Here is a 16006-nt window from a genome sequence, read left to right as displayed (position 1 = left end):
TTTACTTCTAATATCTATTAATATATCATCACTGTTGGAAAATTGCTGAAGTAATACAACCATTCTAAAGATCAAATGTAAGATTTTTAATGTGCATGAAAGAAATCCATTATGCTACATTTATCTGATAAAAAATGTACTACAAATTATTATAAGAATTCACTTTTTTTTTTTTTTTTTTGTATATAGGTTCTGTGCTGAGTTAAAAGGATTTCCCTGAATCAATAATGACAAAAACATAGTTTATTTGTTTAAGTCAGGAATTATTCTAAAGTGAAGGCACAATGGACTGAGAACTAAAGATACATAAAGTGTTGAAGTGCCAACAATTTCCCAGTGAAATAGCTTCTGGGAGATTTTGCTGAATGCTGGCATGCCTGGAGATGAAAAAAAAGAAAAAATGAATGACCCTTTTAAAAATGGCCTATACCAAAGTCATTCAGCCGAACTGTCGACTACTGTCCCTTTCTTTCTTGTCCTCTTTCTTCAAATTACAGGCCTATTCAATCACATTTCCTGAACTGTGATTTCTTGGAAACACATTGGATCCAGCGAACTGTAGAGAAGAAAATTAAGACGTGATTGTCTTAATGGTGGACTCCTCACATCTCTAGGGTCAAATCTTCACGGTCCAACAGATTCTGACATTCGGTGTTCTATTCCATATGCATTCTTACATCACTTGGCTTTAAACTGTCAAACTGGAGCTTTTCTGTCAGTGAAACAGCGTCTCCTGAACAAATGTTTTACAAGATCATTTCAACAGCAAGACTGACAAGGCTTTCACGTAAACAAATAGATACACGCAGCGCATGACTAGCAAAATTAATAACAGGCCACTTAAAATTGCAGAAAAAAATATATAATAAAAGAACACAATAACCTACATAATCACTTCATAATTTCCTCCTCTATTTTTGATTGTTGTTCTTAATTAAATAAAATGATCTCCACAAAAACAGCCTCATCACAGAGAATAATAAAAGCCATGCTTATTCAACATGATTCATATTCCGGAGCAATAAGTCCATTATAAAACACAAGCTTATTATGAGCGGAAACAATGCACATCAGATCGCACAATACAAACAGAGACGGGCCGAACGCTATGTAATTGCTCTCGGTACAGAAAGCCAATTGAATGGCACTGATGAGTCTATTCAAATATAATCGGTGGGGAAGAAGGAAGCATTGGGGCTGAGGTGTGACCGAATATGTGTGGAGAAGACAGAGCTGAAGGAGTCAAATATGAATGATACTTGATTACTTTTGTGAAGATGACGCATGCTTCCGCTCGACATCACCGGTTGGAAGTCCTCGTCAAAAACGTACATAAAGAATTAAGATGTTGTCTGGAATTAATTATTCAGCGTTGTTAATGTGCTTGAACGTCAGCAAAAGTTTAAAGCTTGCCAGAGGAGTGAATTTATGCAACACAACGATAAGAATAAAAAAAAAAACTAACATAATGACAGCTGCAACTGCTCTTCTGAGAATGCAGCAAAATGTCAGGCTTTTAGTAAGCAACAGTTTGGAAGGGGAAACAAGGACAAGGTGTGTGTACGTGTGTGTGTGTGTGTGTGTGTGTGTGGAGGCTGGAGCATGGCAGAAGGGTTACTAAATAAATAAAATTCTTTAGCGTTCAGAGGGGAGTGCCCTTGTGAAGCAAACTCCCTCTACCACTAAAGATAGATTACAACATGATAAACTTACTGAGAAGAACAAGAAACACAAACCACCAATGGTATAACAATAATTGTATAATATATATATATATATATATATATATATATATATATATATATATATATATATATATATACAAAAAAAATGTAAAATAAAAAACTATAAGCGGTCCACTTTAGTATTATTAATTTTTCTTAAGTAATATTTCAGATATTTACAAATGTTTAAATTATTTCTCTTGGGGTCCATTTTAATCTTAATATTTTGTTTTCTTGGGGCAGAAATAACCTGAATATTTTATTGGGGTAATATATTTTTGTCATTGAATATTAAAATAGTATGTACTAGTAATATATATCTGTCCCAGTTTCTTCACTTTAATGTATCATTTTAAGGCGATCCATACCATAAGGGTGAAAAATAATATTACAATAAAGTCAAACCTGAAACTGCACCATAAAATTGCACATTTCACTGCAATTTTCAAAAAAATAAATAAAATAAAATAAATTATTACAAACATCTACAGTTAGATCAAATAATCATGATCAGGCTTAAAAATCTGGGACAGACCACCACAACTGAAGCCATAGACAAGCATATATGAGTGCGCAAACACACACACAAACACAAACAAATCTTTTTGACTCACAAAAATTATTTCTTTTAAAAAAAGTCAACAACATACCCAAATTCACCCATTTCTTTATTCCTGGCTTCATTTCTCTGCCAGGTTTGGAGATGAAAGCACATCACCTTTGCCTCGAGAGAAGGAGATTACCCTCATTTTAAGTTAGCTCTTCTCAGTTTCATGGCTTTATCTGATCTAGAGTCAGTGAGAATTTGAGCTCTAATTGATCCTTCTGAGACACAGCTTATCCAGTCAGTTCCCTAGTCAGTTTTTGGTCTATGATGAATTTTTAGGTGAACAGCATCGCGTTGAGATATGGTGGTAGCGTGTAGTGTATGATCAGGCTATGATAAGGGACCTTATTAAAAACAAACTTCAGTCAGTCGTTCTGAAAGGTAGGATGCTTTGGAAGGATATGCAAGTGCAAGTTTTGTCAGAGTTTCCCACATGTAACTCCTATCATCATTAGGTGTTTATGAATATCGTTTGGTTTTAATAACTGTCCTACTTGGTCTTACTTTGATTTCTCAATATCACCCCTTCAAAAGAAAAAAAAAATAGTTTTCGGTTCTCTTTTTTTAATGTTTTCAGATGAAGAGTGCACTACTTCCACTCTTTTACCATATTTAATTCTGCCGATTTCCTTGTAATTACTGAAAAAAAAAGAAGAAATGAAAGGTATGCAAATCCATTGTGTCAACACATGACCTGCTGAGACTTCCACCATTGTGCAGCTGAGCAAGGCGTTTAACCCTTGGCTTATATCAGGGAATAGCAGCAGAAGTTAGTGTAGAGTAAATTGCTTTAGATTAAAAGCATGTAGATTAATGCAAATTAATCAAATCATGTTTTCAAGGTCCTGATAAGGACCAACACTCAAAACAAAGCTAAAGATGTAATGACAAATAAGAATCATGGAAGTTCACAAGAAACCGTCAAACTTTTAATAGGAGAGCTCTGTATAATGAAAAAGAAATCCAATCATAATTATCATGGCATATTAGGCGCGTGCAGCTATAAAACAGCGCATATGCTTATCTCCTGACTTTTACGAGAGATGAGAGAAGCTTTCTAACAAACTCCACTGCCGACTGAGATAAACACACATAATCACAATCAAATGTAATACACAGAATGTTTTACTGTAGATAATAACATAATCCACAGTTACAGAGATGACGAGAAACCTGGAAAACTTAATTACATTCATTACAGCACTTAAAGGATACATAGATTGGCTATGAAAATTTAAACCTTAAAGGAAAGGTTCATTAAAAAAATACAAACGCAACCTCATGTTTTTTAAACCCATATGCTGCCATTTTAAAAATCTTCACTTAGATCTTCTCTGCTGTATAAAACAACACTTTTAACTATAAAAGAACCATAAAAGGTGCCATAAAATGGTCTATATAACTAATGCACTGTGTTCCAAGTCTTCTAAAGACATAAAATGAAATTTAAGTTGATCTGCTACAGCTCTGAAATCACAGGTACTCAAGCATGTTTGGCATTGTGGTGCTCAGTTACAAGAAATGCAAAAACAAATTATGTTTGATATGAGTGACATCCAATCTATGCCATTAGCATATTTGGCTTAGTTGACTTAAATCACATAAAGATGATTATAGCGTACGAGACATTTAGACCACTTGTATGCTTTCCCCCCCTCCACTTTCTGGAATTTAACAGTTCACTGTAAGAGTATTTCATTTTCTTCTTTTTTTTTTTTTTACTGTCTACAGTGACTACATTATTATTTGTTAAGGGTACCACCAGAACTTCTATTTTAACTCATGTTTGGAGAATAATTTAAGGAATAGTTCACCCAAAAAATACAATTCTTTTATCATTTAATCACTCTTGATTTTAAACTATATAGCTTTCATTCTTTGTGCAACAACAAAGATGTTTAAAGAATGTTGGTAACCAAACTGTTCTAGTGACCATTGACATCCACTGTATGAACAACAACAACAACAACAACAAAACAATTTCTTTTATCTTTTATACTCCACAGAAGATAGAAAGTCATACAGATTTGAAATGACAAAAAGGTGAGCAGTCTTAGGGAAAGATACTTTTAAAAGTAATGCATTACAATATTGCACTACTTTCGGAAAAAAAAAAGGTCAGCATCAAATTGGTTATAAAAATGGATTGGATTAAATACATTTAACATATTTAAAGTTACATATAACGTGTTTTATTATTGCAGCTTTGAGTCATATTCTCAATTGCTTTTAACTGTTTTTACTAATTTTGAGGAAAACTAAATCTGATTTGTGTGTGTGTGTGTGTGAGTGAGATGAATTAATGCATGTTCACATTTATTCTAGAACTGAGTAACATCTTACTCCCGATTTCTCTCAACAAGGGGACAGGAGATCTTTCAGTCAATAAATGGGAAAAAAAGTAACTGCCATTACTTATTTAAAAAAAAAAACTCAGATATTGTCTATTAAATTAAAAAGTGATGTGTTCCTTTACTAATTGCTTGAAAAAAAGTAATGTGATTACATAACTCACGTTACTTGTAATGCTTTGCCCCGAACAAGGCGAGTAAAGGACAACAGAACTGTTCCTTTAAGGCTCTACAAGCAAAAGGTTCTGCTGAATGAAACCTTTGGAGCTCTAATGGGGAAAACATTAGATATACTTTAAAAGGATCATGCTGTGGCCGGTGTCATGCATCCTCTAAGAAAAGAATGCCACCCAGAACTCTGTGGTGTGTCGATTTAAATTGATTTCCATTCGGATGGCCTTTTCTGGGACTTACTAAAGCAAGACAGAATGAGGAGCGACAAGACAGGTGTTCAGGAGACAGCAAATGTGCCATCTGAATCTTAAGCGATGATACACACACCCGGCGCACTGTGTGATCACAAAAGCCGCACATGGTCACATTTGAACTTCAGTGAATAAATGAATGTATAGTCAAGCTCTCCTTTATCCTCTCTACATTTGCTCCTTATCGCACTCACCTTTTGTTTAAATGCCAAAGCGCATAATGACAAACTCACACAAACTCACACGGACACATTAACACACGCACACACAGACGCCGTTCTTCTCTAAGAATGTTAATTCAAAACTCTTCATGAAAACAAAAAACCTCAAGCTATTTGAAAATGTGGCACAATGCATAATCAGCCGGCTTATAGTCTCTGTTTCTGTCTATTGATCCAAACAGAGAACAGCTCTCCAATCATCAGCACTCATTCTGGCAACCTCGGCTTTAACCTCAAAAACTCATTCAGCTATATAATACACAACAATTTACCTCATCAAACCTACAATCACACTTAATGGTCTAATAGCACTCCAAGTCAAAGACATTTAATGAGAAAACAGCTTGATATATTTATATTTTTATCTTATATATGCAGAGAACAACAAAGATATTGATAGATATTGTTTGGGAAAAAATACTTGTGGCAAAAGTGACTGCATGTGTACTGGTCTCTTTAAAATACTTGTTTCTGATTGGTCAATCGTTGCATTCTGCCATCAGATATTTAGTATAATGGACATTAACATTGACTGCTGTTTGCCAACCAATCTTCTACATTTTTCTTTGTTTTATTTATCTGTTAAGTAGTACATTATACCTTATATAATATGTTTTTAAGTGAATATTTCAATTGGAAATTGAGTGTAAACACCAAAGTCTCACCTGCTGTTGTCAAGAGTTTTGCTTTTCCTCATTCTCGACATCTTTCATCTCACACTGAGAAAAAGGCGGGAAACAGAGAGAGGAAGAGAGAGAGAGGAAGAGAGAGAGTTACATGTCTTTTGACTGTTCAGTCTTGACGTCTGTTTGAAGGCCAATTCAGAATGCTAATTTGACAAGGGTTCCCTCAGGAATTACTAATGAGTTTTTAAAATAGCATTTTATGAGTAATATCTGTGGTTGACAGTACTTGAAGACACTTTAATATCTTACATATTGTTTCTTAACATGTTATGCAAAACCATACTTCACATTTTAATCTTAAAAATGTTATTTTAAAACAAAGCTGCTGTATACATAACTACAAAATGTCTCCTTAATTCAATAACTGGTGTAACCGTTATGCAGCAATTTGTTTGCAAAGCAATTTTGAGGTGTGACTGTAATGTACAGTAACATTCAAAAGATTGTGAGGGCAACTAGTTTCTAATTTAATATGTTTTAAAATGTCCAGTAATTTATTCCTGTGATGGCAAAGCTGAATTCCCTGCAGCCATTATTATCAGTGTCATATGACCCTTCAGGAATCATCAAGAAACATTTAGGCTGCTAGTATATGTTATAGAATGAAACGGGGAGATAACATTAACCATAGACTCAATAAACTTCCTGAGGGAATCCATGGCTTGAAAACGCGAAATCTCTCCCTGGTTTTTAGGACTGTGAACTGAACAGCTATATACCAAGCACAAGAATAAAATGCATGACCATGCAGTAAATATGCAAATCTTTGAGACTGAAGGCAGAAGATAAAGTATTTGGTTTATCAGCTAATCATAAGCCAAGACTAAATATGTGAGAGGTAGAACATCTTTCAGGCTACAGCTCTAAATGGTGAAGACAGCATGTTTACAGATGGAGAGAGCTGGCAAGAGAACGCACGAATAGCAGAAGGGCTAAACATGAAAAGACAAAGCAAGCGAGATAGAAGGAGAAGGAGAGAGGGCATGAAACAGCTAGACTGGGACACACAAACACACACACACACACACACACAGAATGCATTGACTTCTATGGCAAAAGGAGTGAATTCTCCCCTGTGGTGACTCTTATTCTTGTTCTCCTCCAAAAGAGGAAGGCGGAGAGAGAAAGTAATTAATTTCCCTTCAGTGCAACGGGAGCACAATTTAACAGCTGAGAAAATGTCTGATTTCTGAGGGGAAAAACAAAAAAAAAAAGTCAAAGAACCATTCCATGCTATGGTACCAGCATGCTCCAAGAAATGACAGAAAATAGCTGAAAACTCAAGGGGGCAAAATAACAGATCAAAATGACTGTGGGGAAAAAATGAGTTGGAGTAAAACTAAAGGATATATAAGGTTTGCCATTGTGATGAAGGTCATAAAACATATGCAATATCTGTCTATATGTGCCCATACATAGGCCAGTAGCATCATGTCCATTTGAATAAGCACTTTTTTGAATCCTCTTCAATTTTTTAAGCCTAATAGACTATGAATGCAAGGCAAAATGCAAAAACAAAACAACTATACAGGACAAGCGGTTTGGAAAATCAATGCTAAAATGAAATGAAATAAAATAAAATACATTTAGTAATAAAATGTTAACATCAACACTACTTTTATCTCTGTAAAAAAAAATTAAGCATTTATGCATAAGCCATTTTTACATTTTAAATAAATATATTATTTACTTATATATTAAAACAAAATATATACATAGTTGCAACTTCTGTGAAATGAATTTCAATCATTTAAGAATAAGCCATTATGTATGGAATGAATGAAAATATTGCAACAATTTCATCATATTGGCATGAAAGTCTCTAATTCCCACACTTCCTTTCACTCTCTTGCTGTCTACTGTCTCACTGTTATTCAGTGATGTGAAAATCCGTTAGGCTGACACCTCGGCCCGAGTATTTACAACACCATAATTCCATTCAACCACCATCCTACACATTCAACCCTGATGTCACATGGATTATTTTACCGATCTCCTTGCTAGGTTTCTGGATGTTGATTGTGTTTCTTACATTGCTCTCTATGCAGGGTCAGAGAGCTCTCAGAAAGCATCAAAAATATCTTAATTTGTGTTCCAAAGAAGAATAAAGGTCTTACAGGTTTGGAAGGACATGATGGTGAGTAATGACAACATTTTCCTTTAGGGGTGGAGTAACCCTTTCATAACCTGCCTATTAAACCCATTACAGCCAATCATGTTTGACTTGCATTAAGTATGATCTGAGAATAACCATTGAGGCAACACATAAACACAGCATGCATTCCAGAAACATATAAATATCTGTCCTAACTGGATAAAAGGAGTAGGCAAACCGAGGCCCTGCAGTTCACGGGTCTCCGAGGCTCTTCAGTTTTCCATTAAAATGTTTTGGTTAGAACATAAAAACAAACACATATTAATTGGCCTGAATAGTGTTCCTCATTCATATGAAATACTAACAGCGGCAGAGATAGCAAGCTTGGGGTTTTAGTAGAGAACACAGAAATTCTTACATTAAATAAGGTTACAGGACTAACACTCTACCAGGCTTCATCAATGTCCCTGATAATGTTATCAGTGTAGATGGTGGGTTTAAAAACATAAAAGCTAACCAGTGACAAAGTAATACAACAGGTCAAAGGGTTCCATTGGCCTTATGGAATTCCCATAGGAAGACTAGTCAGTGCACACTTAGTAGAAGAAGCACTCAAGATGACATGTGCTCAAAAGTAATGCCAGACAATAAATAAATAAGTATATAACATAATATAACACTGCAACCATGCACAAGAAAATTTTTTGGGGAAAAGAAAAAACAAAACACAAAATGAAACAAGAACAAAGCAAAGCAAGCACAAAAAAGAAAAAAAAGGCAAGGCAAGGCAAAACCAAAGATAAAACAACAAACCACACACACAGAGAAAACAAAGAGAGAGAGAGAAAAAAAAAACACATTTACCGGGAAAATTATTTTCATTTACTATATTGAATTAAATTCACATTAAAAGTAATTGGACATTTTCTGTAGAGCATGATATTTCAGTAGAGAAAGCAGGCAGGTGTTTTAGTGGAGAGCTTCTCTGAGGTGCTACTTTAAATGCCCTCTGCTAAGCTTCATCTATTTCCTTGACAGCATTCTCAAGTGTAGATGACGGGTCAAAAAACCCATAAGCTAATCAGTGACAAAGTCGAAGGGTCCCTGGGACCATCTTCACCTTCACTCAAATACAAAATTCCCCTAGAGAGACTAGTCACTGTGCACACTTAGAATACACGCCTAAACCTGAGGCAATGACAGCGTGTGCTAAAAGCATAGCCAGACAGATCCACACTATAATCACCCACACACAATTCTGAGAGAAAGAACGACAGAGACAGGGAGGTTAGAAGAGGACAAAACACGGAATAAAGCGGGTCTGTTTCGCTGAACTACATCCACACACATCAGCACGAGGGCAAGAGGGAAAGTTGAAAATAAAATAATATGACATATCCTCCGCCCTCCCGTATCCCATCATCCTTTAAAACAGACCCCAGGGGAGACGACGAGTGCCTGCGTTGGTGCAACCATTTCCCTGCTTCAGAGCATCTGCCCACGCCACCAAAAGACAATCTGTGTGTGTGCGTGCGGAGGGGGATCCTTAGACAAATTGAATGAGTTTGCGGCAGTGCCATCAAGCTACGCCACACTTCAAGGCATCCATCCCACTCCAATGCCTCCCACCTGCTGGAAATCTCCCTGCCACAGGCAGACACACAACAACTGCACATTTATGGGTTAGTTTGGTATGTGCGTGTCCGTGTATTTGCACTCCAGTCCGCCAGTGTGGAAATTCTTATATACAGGGATTTGCGGTGTTGGAGCAAGCTGCTCATTTTTACTCGGCTGGGCTCCATCTCAGCCTGTGACAGCTAATGGTTGCCTACCCACACACATAAACATACCACTCCAACGGTGAGGAGCTTTTAGTTAAATGGCACCAAATAGTAAAAGGCTGTTTGCCTGAGGAAAAAAATATCATCTTGAAGGAAATATAAAGGACTTCTTCAGTTGTTTTGCCTCATGTATCTAAATGCAAAAAAGAGCAGACGGTTAGCAAGACGGCTTTGGCAGTTGCGGCTCTCTGGATGCTGTAAACATCAGAAATGGCTGGCCTGTAATTACCAGCGTTTAACTGGACAGAACAAGAGCGGGTCCCTTTTGTTTTATGGCATGCTTGTACTTCAATGGCTACAAAGCTTCTAATCAGTCAGGCTGGCGCTGGGAAGGAGACAGGAAGTAGTGTTGCTGAGGAGGAGATGGATCTCTATTGATCGCTGTAGTATTTAGGCACAATAAGTGCACAGTGACAAGCCGAATCGTCTTGTACTTGTGATTGTAGTTATATTTAGACTTGCTAGCTAGCCCAAATGCACTTGAATGCTTATGAATAGGTTTACACATCAATTCAAAGGGATAAAGAATTGAACATGCACGTGTACACACACACATTCACAAACTGTCTAATCTTCCCAAGTTGCTGAGGGGCGAACTGACCCGAAAGGCAACAGACAGCCACTCCTCAGGGGGAGGAGCGAAAGAGAAGCAAAAAAGGTGGGCATAAAGAGAATTCCAGGGCATCAACACCAGCTCTCTTTTTCTGAAAGGAAGAGTGCAGAGCAGATCTCTCAAAGAGAAAACAGCTGAAGACGGGCAGCTGCACAGAACTCCCACGGGAGCCTGTCGGGTTAGTTCAGGTCCTGGATTCTGATTGGTTAATAGAGCTTCCAGTTATGATAAAATACATTTAGACGATGATGAGTTGAACAGCTATGATGAGTATAAATGATGAAATGATGGAATATGGAATGATAAATGGAATGACATATGAACAGAAAGAACTAGTACAAATGAAACACAAAGAGTGATAGATAGAAATAGAGAAATAGGTAAGATGATAGACAGACAGAGAGACAGACAGAACGATAGAGACAACAACAGATCAACAAACAGAATGAAGAATGATAGAAGGAGAGACAGACAGATAAAGTTGAAAAAAGGAAAGAATTATTTAAAGAAAAATAGATATAAATATAAAAACAGATAGATATAACGATAGATATAAATTTAAACAATCCATTTATTTTCTTTCCATTTCAGTTCTGTGCATTTCATTCATCTCCACGCTCATGTCCATGCTCACTAACCAAAAGTAAACCTGCATATGCGAGTCATCAGTAGAGTACAGAGTCAAAGTGTTTGGGCAGCATACACTGGTAAAATACAGGCCGGCCCTGGTGGGATTAGATTAGTACCTCTGGCCTCCAACCTGGCCAATGTCAATTACAACACTCCGTTCCAGCAAGAAAACAGCTGAGAAAGAAAGCGAGAGAGAGAACAGATATCTAAGAGCTGACCAAACCAGGCAGATGTGGCTCATAAAAAAACAGATATTTCATCTTCCTCTGATTTCCTCTCCAAAACACCACTCTGAAGAGTATGTGCAGACAGAATACGAGCAAATGAATAATAAATAACTTATGCATAATGAATAAATTAAGGCCATCCTGAGCATAGAGCAGGGAGGAAATGCCCTTAAAAGGGATTAATCCATAATTAACATCTTGTTTTTCTATTTATCAAACGAAAGGGATTCGTGGTGGAACTGAATAAACTCCAGACTCCACCGGCTCGTGGACTGAGGATGAAACAGTCAGTAAGAGGACAGACTCAGTTGGGCCTGAACATCAGAGGAAGGGTGAACCATGTGATTTCTGCAAACTTATCATACAGGTTCAGTTTGAGTTCTATAAATGTCTTTCAGTCAAAAACAGAGAGAAATCCTAATGCAACTTTCAAGGTTGCTTTGCAACACATCTGCACGTAACCTGCAGAAATTACTAGATCAGTATAAATGAAACACTAGGTTGATTTATCCTGGTTTATGGTAAGGGCTGTGCAATTAATCGCATGCAAATGTCATGTATATCTAGTCAGTAAAGCCGGTCCTGTGAGTACACATAGTTCACTGACAAGAAAGGGCGATATAGCGTTCAAAATCGAATTCGATTAATCTGTGATTACACGATATTGCCTAATTGTCAGTGAACTTTGTCTCTGTGTACTAAATACCGCTCAATTTGAAAGTAGGTGATGGAGATTTACTACATGACAATCGCATGTGATTAATTGCACAACCCTAGTTTATGGTGGATAGATATTGTGATAAACATTTAGCTGCTGCTAATAATAATAATATTGTTGTTTTTATTATTATGAGACACTAAATGAAAAGTGCCTTTTTTAATACATCACTATTAGGCAAGCACCCCATCTTGTCTCTGTGGCTCAAGAGGCCTATAAGGTCAGTGTTGAGTACAACTCATTCTTTTCATTCACTGAAGATGATGTCTCAGGAGGGATGAAAGACAGTGTTGAAATGGTGAGCTGGTGAAAAGAAGGCAAGAAAGAGGACTGGGGGGTGGGGGGCGTGAGACGTGTCGTGCCTGGCCTTTGGAAGGAGTATAAAATGTCTTATTAATATTCATTGACCTACTGCCTAACTTCCACTGTTTCCCCTGTGCCCTGCCTAAGAAGTGATAGAGGTCGTTCGGTTTAAAAAGACAGGAGAGGAAGGGATGGGGAGGAGACAATCAAGAGACATAAAAGTATGAGCCACTCAAGATACCCGGTCCATAAGAACAACTGAACCTCTGTATAAATAAGAGGGAGATTTTCAGGTAATGCCGACACACACCCACACAGACCAAATCCTTTTTGCTCCATATAAAGATGGCGGCTCCCGGCTGGAGGGCCCTTGAGTTTCCAAAGAATGATACTCCAGGGCGTAATCTCTGTACCTCTTCAGCGGCCTGTGATGTGCGCTCTAGCATGGCGCTGCATGCTTATGTCAGTGAATGCATGATGTGTGTGCCGGTGCAGAAGTGTGTGTCAGCATGACTGCACGCAAAAGCCGAAAGGGATCTGATGTCTGTGGATCATTTTGGAGCTTTGGTTCTAAGACTTTACAAAGATGTTGCTGCAAGAATATATAAAGAAGGCCTGGCAGCTGCAATCTATGGGCTTGATCTGGTGATACAGAATATACAGGAATTTTCCTGCACTGGAAACAAATATAGAGTTTACAAAAATGGCCACTGTAAATGAAATACTGATAGCTATTTCTATAAACATAAACTAGCATTGTATATTTAGCCTAATCTCAATGCATTGGGTTACACAAACTATGTAACATGAATCACACTTCACAAAACCAGGCGATAGCAATGAGATTAAGGCAACCATGAAATGCAAGCTAGCTTTTAGACAGGAACAAAAACTAGCTAAAAATATCAATCAGAAATAATGTATTTCCAATATATTTGAAGGGAAATGTGTGAACCGGACAATTGCTTGCAACAACAATGAAGTCAACCAGTTAGATCAGAAAGGTCCGCCATCATTTGGACTAAACCAGAAAAACTTGTTGGAACTTTTCGTAATCTTTTAAATCCAGTCAATTATTGAAGTTTTCTGTGCAATATTACGACTACATTAACTAAGCTGCAGATGCTTAGATGATTAACTAAACCTTATATTTCCTCTAAAGACTACAGTTAAAAAATTTGGTGTCTGTAATTGTTTGTTTTATGTTTTTGAAAGAGGTCTTTCATGTTCACCCAGGCTGCATTTATTAGATCAAAGTAAAAACATTTAACTTTTGATATTTTAGTGGGGTCTGTGGATTCATTGAGTAACTATAATCACCTGATGTATGTCGTTTGTTATATAACTACTGAGACAAAGAATTGTCGGTGATGAAGGCAGATAGACAAAACTGAAATGCTTGTCTTTTTTATCCCTGCTTTGATCCCAATAAGATTTAAAGAGTCAAAAACAAAAGTCAATCCCATTGAAAAAAAAAAAAACCCAGAAAAATCCACATCCATTAGCATAGCAAGCAAAGTAAAAAAAGCCTTTAATTATAAGACAGGGCTACATATTTAAAAAACACCAACACCCTGATAAAGGTCTGCTAGGGCTGATACGTGTTGGTGTTTTTTTAATATGTAGCTCTGTTTTATAGTTAAAGTCTTTTTACTTTGCTTGCTATGCTAGTGTCAGGATGTTGATTTTTCTGTTTTTTTTTTTGCAATGGGATCCACATTTTGTTTTTCTACAATTTGTTCCCTCTCTGGAGCACCCAAAGTCTTGCTTGTGATTACATGATGCGACCTTGGTCAAGATTTTTTTCTAAGATTTAAAGAATGCAGACCAATCTTAGTAATGTTGAAAGAAAAACAACAACAAACACAACAACAACAACAACAACAACATTTTACACTTTTTTTCTTTCTTTTTTTAAACACTTTTCTATTTTAATACATTTTAAAATGTAATCTATTCCTGTGATGGCAAGGCTGAATTTTCAGCAGCCATTACTCCAGTCTTCAATGCCACATCTTCTTTCAGAAATCATTCTAATATGATGATTTGGTACATTATTATACATTTTGAAAACAGCTGCTTATTATTTTTGTGAAAACCATGATACAGTTTTTCAAGAATCTTTGACAAATAGAAAGATGAAAAGAGCAGAATTTACTGGAAATTAAATTTTACTGGCACCAAACTTTTGAACACTACTGTATATAATTATTAATTCATACATTTATATAAACTATTAAATAATCAACAATCATTATAATAACTGTACTGGAACACTACCAAAACAGACCTCCTCAAATATTGATGCTTTTTGTTGTAAAGGCATTGCAGTAACACAAAATCACAAGCTTTGCCTGTCTCTCACCTGACCTGATCCACGTTCACTGTAGCTATAATATGAAACATCAATATCTGTATCACACTGTGAGAGTCCAAGCATTTGAAACTACACTTTCACCCTTGTATGCTAAAGAGAAATGCAAGCTTTACTCCGAAGTATTCTTGACATGCTGCCACCTGGAAAACATGCATAATGGCATTTAGTATTTCAATATTTGAATAATAAAAGCAATTTGTGTTGATATTTCAAACTCTACCACATATTTAATTAATTATGCATGCGTATGGGAGGGGCTCATAAATATTCAGAGAAGGGTTGAGGAGGTGTACCACTTGAGTGCACTACAAGGTTGAGAGTTTCTGTGAAAAACCATTTGTTTTTCAGCAAACCAACAGTCATTACGTTACCAAAGAACACAGCAGAGACTCAATCACCACATCAATGATAATCACAGCCTTTATTCCCAGAACAGCCTGAATTTTGGGTTATAATGCTATTAGGCCAAATGCGAGACAAAATGACAAGTCACAAATGACTTCTGTGCAAATATGACCACAAAGAGGACATTTTAGTGGTTACTTTGTTTCTTTTTCTGCCAGGCAGCCTTTCCTCCTGAAACTCTCCAAAATTTCTTTCCACATATCAATAAAATGGGGTTTGATTAGGGATGCACACAACTGAATAGACACAATTTGTCTCATCAAAAGTAACAAAACACAAAGCTCTTTACAATTATTGGATTGGGGTGTGCTACAAATAATGTTGTTAAGGGTGACGGGAAAAAAGGCAGACCTGGCAACCCTGATTTGAACAATCTTAAATTTTTTAAGGTGTTTTTGATTTGATACTTTTTTACTGATTATTTACTCACCCCCATGTCATCCAAGGTGTTTATGGTTTTTTTTTTTTTTTTCAGGTTTTTTAAGGAAAATATTCCAAGGATTTTCTCCATATAGTGGCCTTCAATGGGAGCCAACGGGTTGAAAGTCCAAATTGCAGACACAAAGCTCTTTACAATTACTGGATGGGGGTGTGCTACAAATAATGTAAGACATCAACATCTTGAATGACATGGGGGCTAGGAAATTATCAAATTTTTATTCTGGAAGTAAACTAATCCTTTGATAGGCCCTGAAAACAGCCACTGGGCAAGTTTTTTTTTTTTTTTGCAATCTGTCCAGTTTTAGTGAGCCTCTTTCCAGTGTTGTCTCTGAAAGAAGCTGA

At 36.6% G+C, this 16006-nt stretch overlaps 1 pseudogene; it reads right to left on the bottom strand.

Moving 5' to 3' along the window:
• Positions 1-5987: 5987 nt before the first annotated feature.
• The window catches only part of LOC113037909 (neuroblastoma-amplified sequence-like), a 146009-nt pseudogene continuing 135990 nt past the window's right edge, over positions 5988-16006 (bottom strand).

The sequence above is a fragment of the Carassius auratus genome, chromosome 20 (genome assembly GCF_003368295.1).
Source record: "Carassius auratus strain Wakin chromosome 20, ASM336829v1, whole genome shotgun sequence".
In the NCBI taxonomy this organism is placed as follows: domain Eukaryota; kingdom Metazoa; phylum Chordata; class Actinopteri; order Cypriniformes; family Cyprinidae; genus Carassius; species Carassius auratus.
This window is presented reverse-complemented; position numbering and strand designations above follow the sequence as displayed.